Source organism: Nerophis lumbriciformis, linkage group LG30 (genome assembly GCF_033978685.3).
Source record: "Nerophis lumbriciformis linkage group LG30, RoL_Nlum_v2.1, whole genome shotgun sequence".
Lineage (NCBI taxonomy): Eukaryota > Metazoa > Chordata > Actinopteri > Syngnathiformes > Syngnathidae > Nerophis > Nerophis lumbriciformis.
In genome coordinates, this window is record NC_084577.2 from 9,963,273 (window position 1) to 9,983,415 (window position 20,143).

The window sequence follows — 20,143 nt, forward strand, 5'->3', positions numbered from 1 at the left end:
TTCAAATATTCCAAGTCGACACTGATTCCATGTTGCTGTTTTGAATTAGTTATAAGGCGACTTGTGTTTCTAATGTATTTGACAGCAGTGTGGCACATTCTGCAAATAGCATTAGTTTTTGCAACTTTCCCGTTTCTCATGTAAAACCCATAGTATTGACAAACCTTAGATTTTAAGTGTGGAGGGAAATGTGTATCCGTGCTTGCCATGTTGGTGTTGATGCTGTTACGTAAGCAGGTCTACCCAAAATAAAGTTATAAAATGCAATTTTGGTAAAATATTTTATTTGTTTATTAACATCAAAATTTAATTTTCATTTTAAAGATTTAATTTTTTGTATTTAATCAAGACAAGTGAAATCTGATGCAACACAAATGTTCCCCTAAACTGCAACAATTTAAAGCTGCTTTACTTAAGTTAAAGTTACAGTTAAAGTACCACTGATAGTCACACACACACTAGGTTCGGTGAAATTACCCTCTGCATTTGACCCATCCCCTTGTTCCACCCCCTGGGAGGTGAGTGGCGCAGTGAGCAGCAGCGGTGGCCGCGCTTGGGAATCATTTTGGTGATTTAACCCCCAATTCCAACCCTTGGTGCTGAGTGTCAAGCAGGGAGGTTGGCACTTAGCTTTCGTTAAGTTTTCGTATCTCGCATGCGCATGTCTGCAAATGGGTTCATCTTCCCATCCTTAGTCTCCAAGGTGAGATGCAAAAACCTCATTTAAATAATGCTGTCCGGATCACTTTTGCAGTTATTATTTGCGCATTCAGCCGTTGTAGATCACCCGCAACACGCAAAATAATAGCACTTGCGTTTTTTTAGTATGCACACCCAATTTAGTTTTCGTTAGTTGGGATACTAGCAGATCAGGCCCTAAGTGACACACAAAAAACATTTTGCAGGCACTGAAATTCGGGAGTCTCCCGAGAAAATCGGGAGGGTTGGTAAGTATGGTTGAACGTCTACAGTATTTCCTTCTGTTTAGTGCCTTAAACCGGAAGTATAAGCGCTGTTCCATCTTCTAGTGGTCCATGGCCTATAAACTCGTATGGATTCTTTATTCATCGCGCCAATCAACGGTTGTAAGTTTTACAATATAACGAAAATAATTCATACTAACTAAGAATGTCCGATAATGGCTTTTTGCCGATATCCAGATGTTGTCCAACTCTTTAATTACCGATACCGATATCAACCGATACCGATATCAACCGATATATACAGTCGTGGAATTAACACATTATTATGCCTAATTTGGACAACCAGGTATGGTGAAGATAAGGTACTTTTAAAAAAAATTTATAAAATAAAATAAGATAAATAAATTAAAAACATTTTCTTGAATAAAAAAGAAAGTAAATCAATATAAAAACAGTTACATTGAAACTAGTAATTAATGAAAATTAGTAAAATTAACTGTTAAAGGTTAGTACTATTAGTGAACCAGCAGCACGCACAATCATGTGTGCTTACGGACTGTATCCCTTGCAGACTGTATTGATATATATTGACATATAATGTAGGAACCAGAATATTAATAACAGAAAGAAACAACCCTTTTGTGTGAATGAGTGTGAATGAGTCTAAATGAGGGAGGAAGGTTTTTTGGGTTGGTGCACTAATTGTCAGTGTATCTTGTGTTTTTTTATGTTGATTTAAAAAAAAAAAAAAAACCGATACCGATAATAAAAAAAACCATACCGATATTTCCGATATTACATTTTAACGCATTCATCGGCCGATAATATCGGCAGGCCGATATTATCGGACATCTCTAATACTAACTAAACCGTCCCATGAGTGATGTCTGTCGGAGTGTTTTCATGCATATGCTATCGTAATGTAATCGAGCTAGCATCGGTAGCATGAGCTAAAATGCCAACACGTGCATGAGTATTACAATTATTAATTTACAAAGGCATTTATTTTTGTTATTGTTTCAGTTTCCTGATAGTTTGGTCATGTTGGTGTTTTCCTGTGTTTGGTGTTTTCATTCCTGACCAGTGAACTTCTAGTTTCTACTTCCTGTGTTTTTGAATCACTTCTTGTCCTGGTGCTCTTGTTTTGTCAGTATTTCCTGTTTTGAAGCACCTTTACTTTCTGTTCCTTCCCCTGCCAGCACACTTGATTCTCGTTCATTAGTTCCATTTAGTTTCACCTGGGTCGCTCCTACTGTGCTGGATCATTTTATTTGTTAGTCATAACTGTTGTTTCCGGTCGCCGAGATGAGCAGTCGTATTTTCTTTTGCTCCCGCTCTGAAATCCAAACAAAGGCTCGGATGATCCCACACTTCCTCCTTTTTCAATTGTGGATCACTGATTTGTATTTTAAACCACCACGGCTTCTATACCCTCTGGAAAATGAGAGTTGTGAATGCAAAAAGGACGATCACTGTGATTTCTACCTCCTCGGTAAATCATCGGCAAAGCACCCGGGTTTTGGAGGTAATGTGGTCCACTCGTGCCTCACAGCGGATCGGAACAGAAGAAACAAGCCCCTGACTGGAAGGATAAACCGAAGATCAATGATTTTACTATTACTTCTACTCTCAGGAGACACCGAACTAAACCCTGGCCCAGTAACCACCCGGTTAATGTTGTCTCGCCTGGCAAAGTCTAGCTGTATAGTTGCTAACGACGCCAAGGAAGCCAGCTTAGCTGCGGGACCTCGTTGGAGCTATGCTAAAAACATTAGCTCTCCACCTCCGCAAGCCCTCATATGCTCATCAACACCCGAGCTCACCTGCGTTCCAGCGGTCAGCGGCACGACAGAGGACTTCACCCCGATCATCGGTGCGGCCGGCAGCCCGGCGGCTGAGGAAGACAGCCCAGACACCGGTGAGGACAGCGGCTCGGCGGCGGGTGGCGAAATGGCGGTCGACAACACCCTAGTTATGACGGCAGAGCGGAAATCCACGAAGCCTCCCCCCAGTCCCTGATGGTCAACACCACGGCACCTGGACTCCCCGCGGCCTACACAGGATTCAAGGGATTCTTTGTCCAACCATGGTCATTGTTCTCAGCCTCACCGAAGCCCGCGAAAACCACCCCCTCCCCCTCCAACCTCCTCTCCAACTCCGCCTCTCCCCCATACCTGGATCACCCTTCACCTGGCAGATGGACAATGGGCCTCTCTCCCTCTCCCCCTCCCCCAAGACTCTTCCTCCTAACAGTAAATTGGACTCCACTTCTTCAACCACTTCTTCAAATACAATCAACATGGCCATCCTACCATTTTCTGGACAATACCTTTCCCCAGCGGACTCTGATGTTCTCTTCGGTTCCAGTGGGCTACACATTATCCACCTAAATGTGAACAGCCTCGCTGGAACCAAACTTGACCAAATCAGAGAAATGTTCCACAACAACAAGGTAAAAATCCTATGTTTTCTCTGAAACTAAATTAGATCAAAGTGTTTCTGACTCAGAGATAGAGATAGAAAACTTCTCGGTTATTAGAAAGGACAGGAATAAACATGGTGGGGGTGTTTGTATGTATATTCACCAGGATATAAAATACATAACTCGCACTGATCTTAACCACAATGCCCTTGAATCTGTGTGGACGGAAATCAAATTTAAAAACGCTAAGCCGGTACTGATAGGGACTGTATACAGACCCCCTAGTCTGAGTGATTTCTATGGGGCTCTCGAGGAGTGCTTAGCTGAGGTAGACAACGTCTAGAAAATTATAACTGGAAATCAGAACACAGATATTCAACGCAGAGATGCGCCTGTCTTCAAATCTTACAGCAAGCTTTGTAATATGCACGTCTCACTCAGCTAATAACACAACCCACAAGGGTGTGTGATTCCACCCAATCAACCATAGATCTCATTCTCACATCAGACCGGCCTAACATAAAAAATAGTGGGGTCATTATCTTTGGTCTTCGTGACCACTATCTAACCTTCTGCACCCGCAACATAGCTAAACCCAAAGCCAACGGCCACATAACAGCTCAATCCAGATCCCTTAAAACATACTCAAGTGATAATTTCAACCGAAAACTAGATGAGTGGGACTGGTCCCCTGTGCTCACGGGCAACCTGGTCGATGATGTTTGGGATCACTTTAAAACAGCGTTCCTAGCGATACTAAATGATACGGCTCCCGTGAGAACAGTCAGGATCAAAGCCAGCTCTGAACCATGGATGAATCCGGACCTATTAGCTGCCATAAAAGACAGAGACAGAAAATACTCCGAATACCAAAAGTGCAAAACCGAAGTAGACAAACAACCCAATAATAACCTCCAATCACTCCTTACAACCCTCAAAAAGCAATGCAATAAATTAAGAAATAAGGCAAACAACCTGACTAAATCCTTAAAAAAAACACAAATAAGCCAAGTGAGTTCTGGAAAATCCTCAACAACCAGCTTCCTGGCTGCAGCCAGAAACTTAAAACCAGACTCACCAAAATCAACATCAAGGCGGACGACTCCCTCATTACAGACAAACTGGAGGTTGCAAGCAGACTTAACACCTTTTTCACCAGCATAGCCACAACTCTAGTTAACAAGCTGTCCCACTACTCTGGTCGCTTTGGTGCAGAACACATTAAAGCCTACTACAGAAAGCTAGGAGTATTCAACAACAATTTCAAATTAGAAATGGTCTCAGCTGGCGAGGTGCTCCACCCTAACAAGGCCACCGGCCTTGACAATATTCCTTCCAGATTCCTCAGGGACTCTGCCATCACCATTACCCCAATCATCACACACATAATAAACCTCTCAATTAAACAAGGCCAAGTACCAAAAAATTTCAAGATAGCAAGAGTATCTCCCCTTTTTAAATAAGGAAGCAAATTAGAACCTGGCAACTACCGACCTGTTTCTATTCTCAGTTCCATTTCGAAAGTAATGGAAAAAATGTTTATGAACAGGTCGATACATACCTTGCCACAAAAAAACTCATGTACAAATCCCAATCCAGCTCCAGAACTAACCACTCCACTGACACATGCCTTCTCTATTTGACCGACCACATCAAACATGAGGTGGACGCAGGCAAATCCTGCGGCAGGGTCATGCTGGACATTCAGATGGCCTTTGACACCGTTAACCACGCTATACTGTTGGATAAGCTCAGAGCAATCAGATTTGATAAAACCTAATCGAGCTGGATGCAATCTTACTTGGAGGGGATGAAACAGGTGGTAGAGGTGAATGGCACTGTGTGTGTGTCCCCCCCCCCTACTCTCAGTAAGCTGTGGAGTCCCCCAAGGCAGTATATTAGGGCATTTACTGCTCCTAATATACGTAAACTACATGTCATCAGCATGCGACTGTGAATTGTTCCTGTTTGCGGATGATTCGGCCCTGCTGGTATCCGGAAAGGACAAGTCACAGGTGGAAAAAATCCTCAGTGCCGAACTCAATAGTATTTGCACCTGGCTCGCTGACAATACTATCCATACACTTAGGTAAAATGGAATCCATCCTATTTGGGTCCCAAATCAACCTTAAGAAAGTCAGTGACTTCACTATTAAAGTGGGTGACATTTTTATCACCAGGAAAGATGAGGTCACCTACCTAGGTTCCATTCTAGAGGCTAATATTTCCTGTGATAAAATGGCAACCAAGGTAATCAAAAAGGTCAACCAATGAACAAGATTTCCCTACAGAATCTCCTCTCTGGTCAACAAAAGTACCATGACGATTCTAGCGGGAACTCTCATTCAACCCTTTTTCGATCACACATGCACCTCCTAGTACCCCAGCATCTCCAAAACCCTCAAATCTAGACTCCGAATATCCCAGTACAAGTTAGTCAGGTTACTTCTAGAACTCCACCCCAGTTCACACCTCACTCCTACCCACTTCTCCAAAGTGGGCTGGCTCAGGGTGGAGGACAGAGTAAAACAACTTGCACTGAGCCTAGTCTATAAAATTAGCTACACCTCCCTGATACCGAAGTACTTGTCAAACTACTTCCATAACGTAAATGACCGTCATAACCACAACACCAGGGGGAGCTCCACAAACCATGTTGAACCCAGATTCCGATCTAACAAAAGTCTTAACTCATTCTCCTTCTATGCCACATCAATATGGAATGCACTCCCAACAGGTGTAAAAGAAAGTGCATCCCTACCCTCTTTCAAAAGCGCACTAAAAGAACACCGCCAGGCAACTACAACCCTAGACTAACACCCTCCCCCCACCACATCCAACCTCCCAGGATTGTAAATAATCAAATGTAAATAATCAAATGTATGTACTTGTTCTTATGCTTTCTGAGCTCACTATGTTCACTACTCGCTGTACATATCCTACGAAGTCAGACCTACACTGTTTCAATGTGTCAAGACTTGGACTATGGTTTGGTTTGTTCTCCCGAGGTGCAAGTGAATTGGACTGGATATGACTTGAAGGTGGGTACATGATTTATTTAAACTATCAAAAAAGGAATAAACCAAAAGCGCGCACAGGGTCAGAGGTACAAACTGGACTAACGAAAACAAAAACTTGCACGGGGGCAAAAAACTATGAACAACAAAAAAAAAACACTAACTGTGGCAATAATAAACAAACTTACTTGGCATGGACATGAAGTGCGCAGAGGTGGACAGAGTGTGACAGGGGGCATAAATGCGGGGATGTCGTCAGGACGAACAACAGAAAATGAAAAGCTTAAATAACACAGACATGATTAACGAAAACAGGTGCGTGACTCAAAACGTGAAACAGGTGCGTGACGTGACAGGTGAAAACTAATGGTTGCTATGGTGACAAACAAGAGTGCACAATGAGTCCAAACGTGGAACAGGTGAAACTAATGGGTAATCATGCAAACAAGACAAGGGAGTGAAAAGCCAGAAACTAAACAAAACATGACTTAAAACAAAACATGATTACACAGACATGACAGAGCCCCTCCCTTAAGGACAGATACCAGATGTCCAAGAAAAAACTTAACAAAAGTCATGGGAGGGCGGGAGGGGGACATGGCGGTGGGTCGCCAGCCCAAGTGGCCCCGAATCCACCGAGGCAAAGTCAAGTGGCGGCGGCGAGTGGAACGCCGCTGCAGCAGGCGAGGCGGGCGCCCAGGGATTGGCCACATTCGTGGCCGACTGGGAGGTGGGCGCACTTGGCGTGGCAGGCGACCAGGTAGCGGCCATATCCGTAGCCGACGAGGAGGCAGGCGCGTCGTCAACTTGGCAGGCGTGGCAGCTCGGCGTGGCAAGTCAGGCGGCGAAGCGCGGCGTGACGCGTCCAGCGGCGTGACACGTCCAGCGGCGAAGCTCGGCGTGACGCGTCCAGCGGCGAAGCTCGGCGTGGGTCTTGGTCTTGGTCTTGGTGTGGGTCTTGGCATGGCGGGTCTTGGTCTTGGTGTGGGTCTTGGTCTTGGTCTGGGTCTTGGTCTTGGTCTTGGTGTGGGTCTTGGTCTTGCTGTGGGTCTTGGTCTTGGTCTTGGTGTGGGTCTTGGTCTTGGCATGGCGGGTCTTGGTCTTGGCATGGCGGGTCTTGGTCTTGGCATGGCGGCACTTGGCGTCGTGGAGCTGCGACTGGCGGCACTTGGCGTCGTGGAGCTGCGACTGGCGGCACTTGGCGTCTTGGAGCTGCGACTGGCGGCACTTGGCGTCTTGGAGCTGCGACTGGCGGCACTTGGCGTCTTGGAGCTGCGACTGGCGGCACTTGGCGTCTTGGAGCTGCGACTGGCGGCACTTGGCGTCTTGGAGCTGCGACTGGCGGCACTTGGCGTGGAGGGTCTTGGTCTTGGACTTGGCGTGGAGGGTCTTGGTCTTGGACTTGGCGTGGAGGGTCTTGGTCTTGGACTTGGCGTGGAGGGTCTTGGTCTTGGACTTGGCGTGGAGGAGCTGGTGCTAGCCTTGGTGCGGCGACAGGTGCTAGCCTTGGAGCAGCGACAGGTGCTAGCCTTGGAGCAGCGACAGGTGCTAGCCTTGGAGCAGCTAGCCGTGGTGCTAGCCGTGGAGCAGGTGGAGGTGGCCTAGCTGGGGGTTGCGGCTTGGCAGGTCGGAAGACTGGTGAGGGCGGTCGTGCTGGAGGCTGTGGCTTGACGGGTCGGAAGACTGGTGAGGGCGGTCATGCTGGAGGCTGTGGCTTGACGGGTTGGAAGACTGGTGAGGGCGGTCGTGCTGGAGGCTGTGGCTTGACAGGTCGGAAGACTGGTGGTGGCGGCCGTGCTGGAGGCTGTGGCTTGGCATGGTGATGCCGAGCCACCCCACCAACACAGCTCCCGACCCCAGCCCCTCCCTCAAGGGGCGGATACCAGACGCGCTCCCTGCGGTCTGGAACTCTCTCTAGGGGTGGGCGGAGGGAGGTCTGGAGGGGGGCTGAAATTTCCCCTTTAAGTTGTCCACAATTTTTTTTTTTTTTTATCCCCCACCTGGGGTTGTGTGGGCGGAAAAAAAGAAAAAAATTGTGACGGGGGCGAGACTTGAGTCTTGGGGGGCGGGGCATGAGTCTTGGGGGGCGGGGCATGCAATTTGGGATGTGGCTTGGACTGATTAGACCTGATTTCTAAAAACATGTTTTGATAATGATTTATCAAAGTCATGCCATTAGAGTCTTTTGTTGGAGGCGGGTGTTCAAAAGAAAAAGAGTTGAAAAAAAATCCTGGGCTGTGATGTCATCCTGGGGAAGCCGGGCAGACTGTTGCTTGCTTCCGCCCGGAGGGGGCGGGGCTTGTGGGAGCGGCGTGTCCCGCTGGCTCGCGGAAGTCCTTCCTGGCGTCCCTCGCCTTTGGCGGCGCTTCCGTGGCTGGGATGACGCGCCAACGTCCCCGGGCCAAACGGAGCTGATCGGCACCAGTTTGCCGGTCGGACCCCACATGAGATCCTTGCGCTCCGTGGGGGAATAGCGGAGCATCTCAGCTTCCATGGCGCGCAGGACCTCCCACGTTCCTTCGTCCAATCTTGCGGGAGAACTTCTTTGCTGACGACATCTGTCATGACTGGGACTATGGCTTGGTTTGTTCTCCCGAGGTGCAAGTGAATTGGACTGGTCAAGGCTTGAAGGTGGGTACATGATTTATTTAACACTATAACTACAAAGAAAGGATCAAACAAAAAGCGCGCACAGGGGCGGAGGTACAAAACTAGACTATAAACACAAAACTTGCACATTGGCAGAAACTATGAACAATTAAACAAAACACTAACTGTGGCAATAATAAACAAACTTACTTGGCATGGACATGAAGTGCGCAGAGGTGGACAGAGTGTGACAGGGGGCATAAATGCGGGGATGTCGTCAGGACGAACAACAGAAAATGAAAAGCTTAAATAACACAGACATGATTAACGAAAACAGGTGCGTGACTCAAAACGTGAAACAGGTGCGTGACGTGACAGGTGAAAACTAATGGTTGCTATGGTGACAAACAAGAGTGCACAATGAGTCCAAACGTGGAACAGGTGAAACTAATGGGTAATCATGCAAACAAGACAAGGGAGTGAAAAGCCAGAAACTAAACAAAACATGACTTAAAACAAAACATGATTACACAGACATGACACAATGTCCATTTCTCAGATGATATTATGGTTGATGACTGAAGTGCTGATATCAACCAAACCTAACCCCCCTGTCCCAACCCCCTCCACATCCCATCCCCCGGATTGTAAATAATGTAAATAATTCAATGTATATACTCTGATGATGATTAACTTGTGTAATGACTGTATTATGCTGATAGTAAATATTTATACCATGAATTGATTAACGTGGACCCCGACTTAAACAAGTTGAAAAACGTGTTCGGGTGTTACCATTTAGTGGTCAATTGTACGGAATATGTACTGTACTGTGCAATCTACTAATAAAAGTCTCAATCAATCAAAGTCGGCTTCCTGTGCATCTTCCTGTTGCCAATACATATACGTTTACCTGCACACCATCTGCTATTTCTGCATCTTTGGACTTAGGCTGTCTTACAGTTGAAGCGGAGTGATTATAATAATTTGGCGACATCTAGTGGCCACAATATATCATTTAGTTACGCTTACGATGCAGTTGAATGACGCGGCCGCGTGTTACGTAGGGGTTGTATGGTTTTGCGGTGGTCGTTTCTCCAAGATGCAGAAGGACGTCCGGAAGCATTGTGCAGGTAAAAAGGTGATTTTTTCCAATAAGCAGGACAACAAGAAGAAAAACTCAGACACTAGTCATGTGTGGAGCAAAAAAAACAAGATAATTGCCTTAGGGCAACAGTGAGAAAGTCTTACACCAGGAAAAATGCAAACGTGAGGTGAAAACAGGAATCAACGTAAATGTCGCGAAGAGCGAGCAAGACTGCCAGGCAGAGTGTGGCGCAAGGCAGGAATAAATAGCTCTCTGATTAGTGGAGCAGGTAAGCGTCCTGACCACTAATCAGAGGCAGGTGACAAAAATCAGCACAACTAAGAAAACACACAAGATTACTGGATACTTTCAAATACGCTTCTGGCTTGCTATTTTTGTTATTGTTTTAGTTTCCTGACATGCACTGTGTGGAAACAATTAAGGTATGTAAATAAATATTTACAAAATCATTCTGTGTAAATAAAACACGTATATACCAGTGACGTGCAGTGAGGTTCATGGCTGGTGAGGCACTAACTTCATCACAGTCAGATTTACAAACATATGAACCCTAAAGAGTATCTTATTCACCATTTGATTGGCAGCAGTTAACGGGTTTTGTTTAAAAGCTCATACCAGCATTCTTCTCTGCTTGGCACTCAGCATCAAGGGTTGGAATTGGGGGTTAAATCACCAAAAATTATTCCCGGGCGCGGAGCCACTGCTGCCCACTGCTCCCCTCACCTCCCAGGGGGTGATCAAGGGATGGGTCAAATGCAGAGGTCAAATTTCACCACACCTAGTGTGTGTATGACAATCATTGGAACTTTAACTAAATTTTAACTTTACACATACAATCTGTAGCACACAAAAAAGCACATTAAATTAAAAAAACGTTATTATGGTCTTACCTTTACTTATAAGTGCGGGAACAGTGGCGTTCGTGTTGGAGGAGTTGTGAATTAATGAAATTTGAAATCCGTGCAGCAGTCTGCAGGTGTACCTAATGTTGTGTCCCTGCAGTCGTTCACGGCTCCTCCGGCGCGAGCATTGTTGTTTTTGCACTTTTTGGCTTCTTGTTAAGTGACTTTTTATGGGTGGATTCGGTCTTGCACGTGGAGGGTTTGGGTGTCGGCTTTGGTTGGTGTGGCGCTCCCGTCGGGGGTGCATTCTGCAGCGGGGGGGCATTAACCGGCACCAGGAGGCGGGATTACTACGAGCCTCACACAGTGCGTCTTCGCAGCAGTTTTATGATTGCTCAGCACAAGAAATACTTTACACACATACAGTTGTTGACAAAATACACTGTACATTATATACCTCAGCTAACTAAACTATGGAAATGCATAATATAGTTCATATAGCAATACGGTCTCACTGCACAGCAGGCCAGCAGTTAGCCGAGTCATTGCGCAATCCATGTTGAGGCACAACTGAGTGACGTGCCTCAACTGGCTGCTGATCACCGCACCGTCTCTTCTCAGTATTTGAACGGCAAATGTGAAAATTCAGCGATTTTGAATACAAAATAATCTAAAACTGGTGAAGTTAAATGGAAAATAACTTTATAGTATAATCACTGAATACATATAACAATTTAAATATTTTTTTTTCTTTTTACCTTTTTTTTTTTCCATGATGGCAGGTGAGGCCCCGCCTCACCTGCCTCCAGTGACCGCACGTCACTGGTATATACACAACGTATATATCTGCGGCTTATAGTGCGGTGTGGCAAATATGGGGACACATATTTTTTTTGTTCTAAAATCGTTATATTGCACATTTAAATGCATTGTTATGAATATAGATAATCCCTTTTATTTGAAATGTATGAGGAAGCTAACTAACAGTGTTTTGCGCAATGTATGTGGCATAGGAAGACCTGGAGGCTTTACTTCACGAGAGCAAGATTCTCAAACTGTGGTACATGTACGCTAGTGGGATGCTGGCTCCATTTTGGTGGTACACTAAATAATCACTTGATTAAAGTACAGTGTTTTATTTTCATATATTCAAACACAGTTTTACTGTTCAAACTGTGTGTAATATTACGGTGGCCAAAAATATTAAATATACTTGCTAAATATAACCTCTGCTTTGTTTTTATTGAATACGTAGGCTTAATTAGGGACCGCAATGTCCCTTTGGGACAGAGACCCCTATTGTAATTGTAAGGTTTTATTATTAATATACCGGCCGCATCTTTGAGCTGTAATTTGACTCTTTTAACATGCTTCAAAACTCACCATATTTGACACACACATCAGGACTGGCGAAAATTGCCATCTAATAAAAAAACCAAACCCCAAAACTCAAAATTGCGCTCTAGCGCCCCCTAGTAAAAAACACAGACAAAACTGCTTGTAACTTCCGGTAGGAATGTCATAGAGACATGAAACAAAAACCTCTATGTAGGTCTGACTTAGACCTAGATTTCATACACTGACATCCTTCAGCAAAAATCAACAGGAAGTTGGCAATTCCCCCTTCAAAACAAAAGTTTACTAAAAACAGTCACTTTTGCCTCTTTGAGCTGTAATTTGACCCCATTAACATGCTTCAAAACTCACCAAACTCCACACACCCATCAGGACTGGCAAAAATTGCAATCTAATAAAAAAACCCAACCCCAAAACTCAAAATTGCGCTCTAGCGCCCCCTAGGAAGAAAACACAGACACAACTGCTCCTAGAAAGAAAACTCAGACAAAACTGCCTGTAACTTCCAGTAGGAATGTCTTAGAGAGATGAAACAACAACCTCTATGTAGGTCTCACTTACATTTCATAGATTGACAATCCCCAGCAAAAATCAACAGGAAGTTTGCAATTCACCCTTCAAAACAAAAGTTTTGTAAAAACCGGTCACCTTTTTTCAAACATTATCTCCTCACAGGAGATAAGGTTTCTCTCGCACAGGAGAGAGATTGAACCCTTCTGATTAAAAGTTGACGAAAGAGTTTTAATTACTGCTCCTGTTTGGATTTTATGTGCCGTCAAAGTCATTCCCGTCCATCGCTGCTTGCAGCTTTAATTTGCTACTGTAATTTAAAGTTTGTCATTATGGTGGCCAAGTTTTTTCTGTTGTGGTACTTGGTGAAAAACGTTTTGAACCACTGCGCTGGAGTGTTAACTAGTAATAATGGCCGACAGGAGATTGTGATGTGTCATCCTTTTCAACTCCCTCATGCACAAGTAGGAGTTTGTACAAGCAAATAAAAAGGATTGTGGTTCCTCGTAATCATCAATTTCCACCTTCTACTTTGCTACACGATCATATTAAATAGAAACAACATGATGACATACCATATTACACCATATATACCATATATAAATAGCTCAAGTTAATAAGCAGCATTTGCTGTTTACAACACATGAACAAATGAACAATGTGCAGCTAACGCTGTTAATATTCTCCTTAGACCCAGTGTCCTCTGTAGTGGACATTTGTGTTTTGCAGACAACAGAAACTGACCAAAACAAATGTCCATTGCAGAAGACGCTGCTTCTCAGGAGAATATGGGTACAGTAAGGAGACATTCTGCTTGGTTTCTCAAACTGAGATGAGAGTCCCTTCTTTATCACTGAAGTTTGTACTCACCTCGAGCTGCACACCGACTGAGAGAATGGCCCTCCGACCTTTTCACCTATATGATGGTCTGCCAAGTGGACGAGGCTAATAGAAATGGTGCAAAAGGTAGTTCCTTTGGGCGGACAAGGCATAAAATCCTGAGACAACCACTGAGGTGTCACCACTGGATGGTTTTCTTGGTGAGGGAGCGCAACACTCTCAGCCCCGCCGATTTGCAACTGCCAGCTCTGGGCCCAGGATGATTCAATTGGTCACATTACTCTGCATGGAGCCTATTAGCCTTCCCGGAAGACAGACGACAGAGGGAGGGGGAAAGAACAACACCTTGTCACAGTTCATTCAAAAAGCAGCTTGTTGCTGGTTGGTGTGCCACAGCTACTACTTGCTAAAATGGACGTTGGATGCATTTCCATACAGCAGAGAGGTGTCCAGAGTGTGGCCCGTTTTTTTGGCCGGAAGCTTGTTTGTTTTTTTATCGATATTTTCTCAATAATTAGTAGTGCTGTCAAATGATTATTTGTTAAATCCCAATGATCCCACTTTTTAAATTTGGATTAATCATGATTAATCGCAGGTTATTACTCACTTGCATGATTTGAGTTAACTTTAAAAAAGACCCCAATATTTGGACACCGATGCAAATTTATTTCTAGAATGTGATACGTGAACATTGTTTTAAATGTTTAACTTGAATGGACGTCATTTATTTGCTCAAAACATTCATCTAAATTCCGGTCTGGGTGTATTTTTGAAGTCAAGTTTATCAGCGACCACATTACAACTTTCAGGTAATCATCAGTAGTTAAGGTAGAGGGGCATGTGCGGTCACAATAAAGTGTGATTAATCTGCATTTAAACATTACATCAGTAGTTCTCAAACCTTTTTTTTTAAGTACCACTAAGTACTACTTTAGAAAACACTTGGCTTTTCAAGTACCACCATGATGACCAACATTAAAAACAAGGCAGAGGTTTTACTTAACAAGTATATTTAATATTTTTGGCCAATGTAACATTACACACAGATTGAACAGTAACACTGCGTTTAAATATAGAAAATAAAAACACTGTACTTTAATCAAGTGATGCTTTGGTGAACCATTAGATGGAGCCTGTATACCACAACTTTAATCATTAAATATTTTTAATAATTTGTTGTGTCACCTCCATGACCTCCATTGGATTGGTTTGAGCATCTTGAATGTACAAAATGTATCTTTTTGGGAAGAAAAAGTTTGGACATTGTGGAATACATTGTGTGTTAAAGTATTAATTTACACTAGAGGTGTCCAAAGTGTGACCCGGAGGCCATTTGCGGCTCGCAACTTGTTTTTATCTGTACTTGACACATTCCAAAGATAAAATAAACACTACACAAAAAAAATGGGCAATTTTGGGAGAAATTACTTGCGAACGCTGAAATGCTAGCAGTTAAAATGTGTCAAATACCTTGTCATACAACTGAAGCGTACATATGTAAAATTAGCTTTAAAAAAAAGTTACAATGCTACTGTTTGCATGCTAACAGTTAGCATGTGTCAAGCACCAGGTCATAGGACTTTGAGGCGTTTGGCTGCAAAATTGGCTAGAAAAGTTAGCATGTTAATGCTGGTAACGCTGCCTGAGGCTGAGTGAATCAGTGGCCACAATACTGGAAAGCCCAGTCTGATTGTTTTGGTCTCATCCAGTGGCCAATACGACTGTAGTATTAGGATTTTTAGTTCATTTGGCCATTTTTATGCTTGAACATTGTTAATTTAGGGCAAAGAGACAGAAAATGATCTGTTACCGATAACACAAAACTAAGGTATAGATGTTGTGTTTGGATAGTATAGCACATATTGATTGACCTATATTGATTTGGTTTTAGTATATTCAATGTACAAAATATATCAAGGTGGCCCCCTCATCTTTCAATGTTTATTTATGCGGCCCTCCCTGGAAAAAGTTTGGACAATCCTGATTTACTCAGACAAGGTTTCAATCTCAAACTTGTATTATACATTTGCTGTAATTTGCTGAACCTAAATTCCAGATGTAAAGTTAATTAAAATAGAAGTATTTCATCTGCTATTGGAAACCTTCTAAAGACATCATGAATATGATATGCAATCCAGGAAGTTCTTGTTGTCAAGTCTAAATGCAAGTCAAACCATCTAAGGGTTAAACAAGACAACAGGGTTTAGTTTATCTGGAAATATGTGACTTTGGCCTCCTTAATTAAGTGTGACACAGTTACTGCATCACTGTTTCACCCCAGAATAGTTAACATATTAACTGCTGGTGACAAAAGAATAGCAAAATCACATGACAGGAGGTAAAATGTCAACACTGTTTTTGACCCTTGAGCAACAGAAAATCACTTAATCCATCACATTATTGGTCTAATAACAATGGACATTCATAATTTGCAGTGGAACCTCTGAATGTTGCTTTCAAATACTGCTTTATTTCATGGAAAATAATAAAAAATGGATGCTAGAACATTTTCGCACGCGTCTTTTTAACATTCTTAACTTACTACCCGAAACAACTCTAACCCTGCTCTGTGGTACCTCGGTTTTTGTAAGCTCTTTTGTTTGTATGATTTTATTAATTATAATATTCTGCTTTTTCAATGCAATTAACTTTTTCCACTTTCAATACGATACCGATATTACAGATTTGAGTATTGACCGATGCTGATATCGGTTCGATACGATATCAGCAATCATACATACTTTTACTTTTTTGTAGAGTGCAATGCTGGAAAATGTTTGATCAAGCGAAATTAGTCAAACAGGAAACAATGATAGGCACTTATTTATTACTAACTGTCTGGAATTTTAGGCTTGCTACTGACAGTTTGGTCATGTGGTGTTTTCCTGTGTTTGGTGTTTTTATTCCTGACCAGTGCTCTTCTAGTTTCTATTTCCTGCGTTTTTTAATCACTTCCTGTCCTGGCGCTCTTGTTTTGTCAGTATTTCCTGTTTGGTCTCTGTGTTTTGAAGCACCTTTACTTTCTGTTCCTTCTCCTGCCACCACACCTGATTCTCGTTAGTTAGTTCTATTTAGTTTTACCTGGGTCCCTTCTTCTGTGCTGGATCATTCTACTTGTTGGTTGGCTTCCTGTGCGCCTCCCTGTTGCCAATACATATACTTTTACCTGCACGCAGTCTGCTATTTCTGCATCCTTTGGGTCACATGACATTACAAGCAACGCTCACCCAATCCTGACATGGAATGGATTTATGCTGTCTTTAAGTTGAAGGGGCAGTGATTATAATGTTTTGGTGACACATAGTGGCCACAATATTTCATTTGGATGAGCTTGCGATGCAGTTGAATGATGCGACCACGTTTGTTACTGGATACATTAAAATACGCTTCTGGCTTGGAGATCAGTAAGTAAGATGCAACTATAATTATTTGATACTTGCTTATATTGATTAATGTGATGTTTAATCTGCAATATTGTTCAATTAAGGACGCTGTTTATGTCGAGCTTGAGTGCTATTGTGTGCTTATCTGTTGTTCAGCTGCTAGCTTCTAGTAGCCTATAGCCAACAATGTTTACTTTTTGCAAAGGACCTCATGGAAACAAGTTGCAGGACTTCTTGTACAGAAGAGTTTATGTCAGTTTTTAGATGCTAACTGATATAATTGGATACTTGTTTTTTTTTTTGCTGATATTGGACTGATATCAATATCGGATCGGGACACCACTACTAATTATTTTGTGTAAGAAACTAGTCCATTTGCCCGCATATCATTCTGCATTCTTCTATATTGGGGCGGTATAGCTCGGTTGGTAGAGCGGCCGTGCCAGCAACTTGCAGGTTCGATCCCCGCTTCCGCAATCCTAGTCACTGCCGTTGTGTCCTTGGGCAAGACACTTTACCCACCTGCTCCCAGTGCCACCCACACTGGTTTAAATGTAACTTAGATATTGGGTTTCACAATGTAAAGCGCTTTGAGTCACTTGAGAAAAAGCGCTATATAAATGTAATTCACAATTCACAAGAGGCCAAAGAAAGTATCAAGTGTCAGCACTGATTTGAATTGAATTTAAGAAAAAGCAAGATATAAACTACATTTGTGGGGTGCATCTCATGAGATGCTGTGTGTGACATCTTGCATTGCTTAATTTAACACATACGGTGCCTTGATACTGAAGTGATGAATCAGAGACACTGGCCAACCCCAATGTCATTTTGTTCAGTATAGCCGAGGGATCCTGAACACCTAAAATGTACACCTAAAACCACCAGCAGCAATTTCATTGCAGCACTGACTGGTGACATCTTGAGCACCTCTTGAAACAACAAAGCACACAGTCTACAGCTGTGAAAGCAGCCTTGTGAGACTGTGGTTAGCTAATGGTGCTTTTAGAGACCGTTGGCATCCTCATGGCAGGTTTAAACTGTACATTTTCCCTGCATAGCATCTATCGTTATCCTACAAACACAGTCAAACAAATATCACTAGCTATATGTTACATTATGCATAAGTATAAAATGTTAACTAAAATATGATGCAATGTTTGCATTCACCAGACATCTTATGGGCCAACACTGGCTGACAAGAAAAACGCCTCAGAAATGAAAGTAGATCACCAATAAAGAAAAATAAAATATTTTAAATGTTATTGTGGGGCAGCACGGTGGCAGAGGGGTTAGTGCATCTGCCTCACAATACGAAGGTCCTGAGTAGTCTTGGGTTCAATCCCGGGCTCAAATCTTTCTGTGTGGAGTATGCATGTCCTCCCCGTGACTGCGTGGGTTCCCTCCGGGTACTCCGGCTTCCTCCCACTTCCAAAGACATGCACCTGGGGATAGGTTGATTGGCAACACTAAATTGGCCCTAGTGTGTGAATGTTTTCTGTCTATCTGTGTTGGCCCTGTGATGAGGTGGCGACTTGTCCAGGGTGTACCCCGCCTTCCGCCCGATTGTAGCTGAGATAGGCTCCAGCGCCCCCCGCGACCCCAGAAGGGAATAAGCGATAGAAAATGGATGGATGGATAAATGTTATTGTGGATAATTGGATGCAAAGACAGAGTCAGCAATGGAAAAATATGTTTTTTAACAGCACAATAGTTCACAGCCAAAAATACCAAAATAAAGTATTTACAGTAGACTGGAAAGAAAAACGACGACTCGAGGTCGCGTGGTTGCAACCCAGCAATACTACTTGATGCCACTGAACACCAGGTTGCTTATTAGGGTGAACACCAGGGTTTGTCTGTCAGTTAGTTAATTAGTTAGCAAAATAGCGCAAAACGTTATTTGCAGTTTTCAAAGACGTTTAGAAACTTTCAGAAATGTAATAAGGAACACGTGATTACATTTTTTGATGTTCCTAATCATTTCTTTTACGTTACTTCACGTTTACGTTACAAACTTCTGTGTGTGTGTGTGTGTGTGTGTGTGTGTGTGTGTGTGTGTGTGTGTGTGTGTGTGTGTGTGTGTGTGTGTGTGTGTGTCTGTGTGTGTGTGTGTGTGTGTGTGTGTGTGTGTGTGTGTGTGTGTGTGTGTGTGTGTGTGTGTGCAAATGGAGCAGCCTTCACCCACAGAGACCAACAGAGAATATGAAAAACAAGAGACTTCATTCCATTCATTTCATTCTGCTATAGTTAGCTCAAAAACTTTGACAAAACTATTAGTCAATATAAAAAATTTAGATAGCGAACGATTGGATTTTTGGGGTGATCCAAAGCATCGTCCTGATTTTTTAAAGGATATTTTACAATTGAAATAAAGTGATTGGGGTGTCCGCATACGACTTTTTCACTTCCAATACGATACAGATATTGGAGCCTTAAGTACTGGTCGATACCGATATTAATCCGATACAATATCAGCCGGAATCATGGTACATACTTTTATTATTTTTGTAGCATGGAATGTCAGAAAAGGTTTCATTAAGTGAAATTACTCAAACAGAGAGAATGGGAGGTATGAAAATCACTAAATATGACAGATCTACAAACGTTTGTATACTATTGAAGTGAAGTGGTAATTTGTGTTTTGGTGAAACCTAGTGGTCAGAATAAATCAGTCAATTAAGGGCATGACACAGGATGTTGAATGATCCAGAGACTTTGGCTAGTGGATACTTTCTAATACTTTTCCGATTTGGAGACTTTGCATCTTTAAGTAATATGAAACTGTCATTTTTTGATACTTGTTTATATTTACAAATGTAGTGTTCTACTCTGCAATAATGTTCAATTAAGACCACTAATTACGTACAACTAGCTTGTGTGCTTAGCTGTTGTGTACAGGAGCTGCTACCTTCTAGTATCCTACAGTAAAATCTACCATGTTTACCTTTTTGTAAAGGACTTCTCTAAAATACAAAAAAGACCAACCTTGTGTGCTTATTGGAGGACATTTCGATGTTAACTGGCTGTCCAGCTGTGAGCGTCCCATGGATCATGACTGTTGATTTTTTGGTATTTACTTCTATGAGGAAAGGTGGCAATTATCAATTACTGGTGGGCAGTGATTATTCTCTGGAAAGTCTTCATTGCGTC

At 42.9% G+C, this 20,143-nt stretch overlaps 1 protein-coding gene across 1 annotated transcript in view; it reads right to left on the reverse strand.

Moving 5' to 3' along the window:
* The window catches only part of kcnj13 (potassium inwardly rectifying channel subfamily J member 13), a 64,434-nt gene extending 50,582 nt beyond the window's left edge, over window positions 1-13,852 (reverse strand). The window contains exon 1 of the mRNA XM_061925522.1: window positions 13,638-13,852. The gene's annotated coding sequence lies outside the window, so the exon portion shown is untranslated. The remainder of the gene's footprint in view (window positions 1-13,637) is intronic.
* Window positions 13,853-20,143: the final 6,291 nt, after the last annotated feature.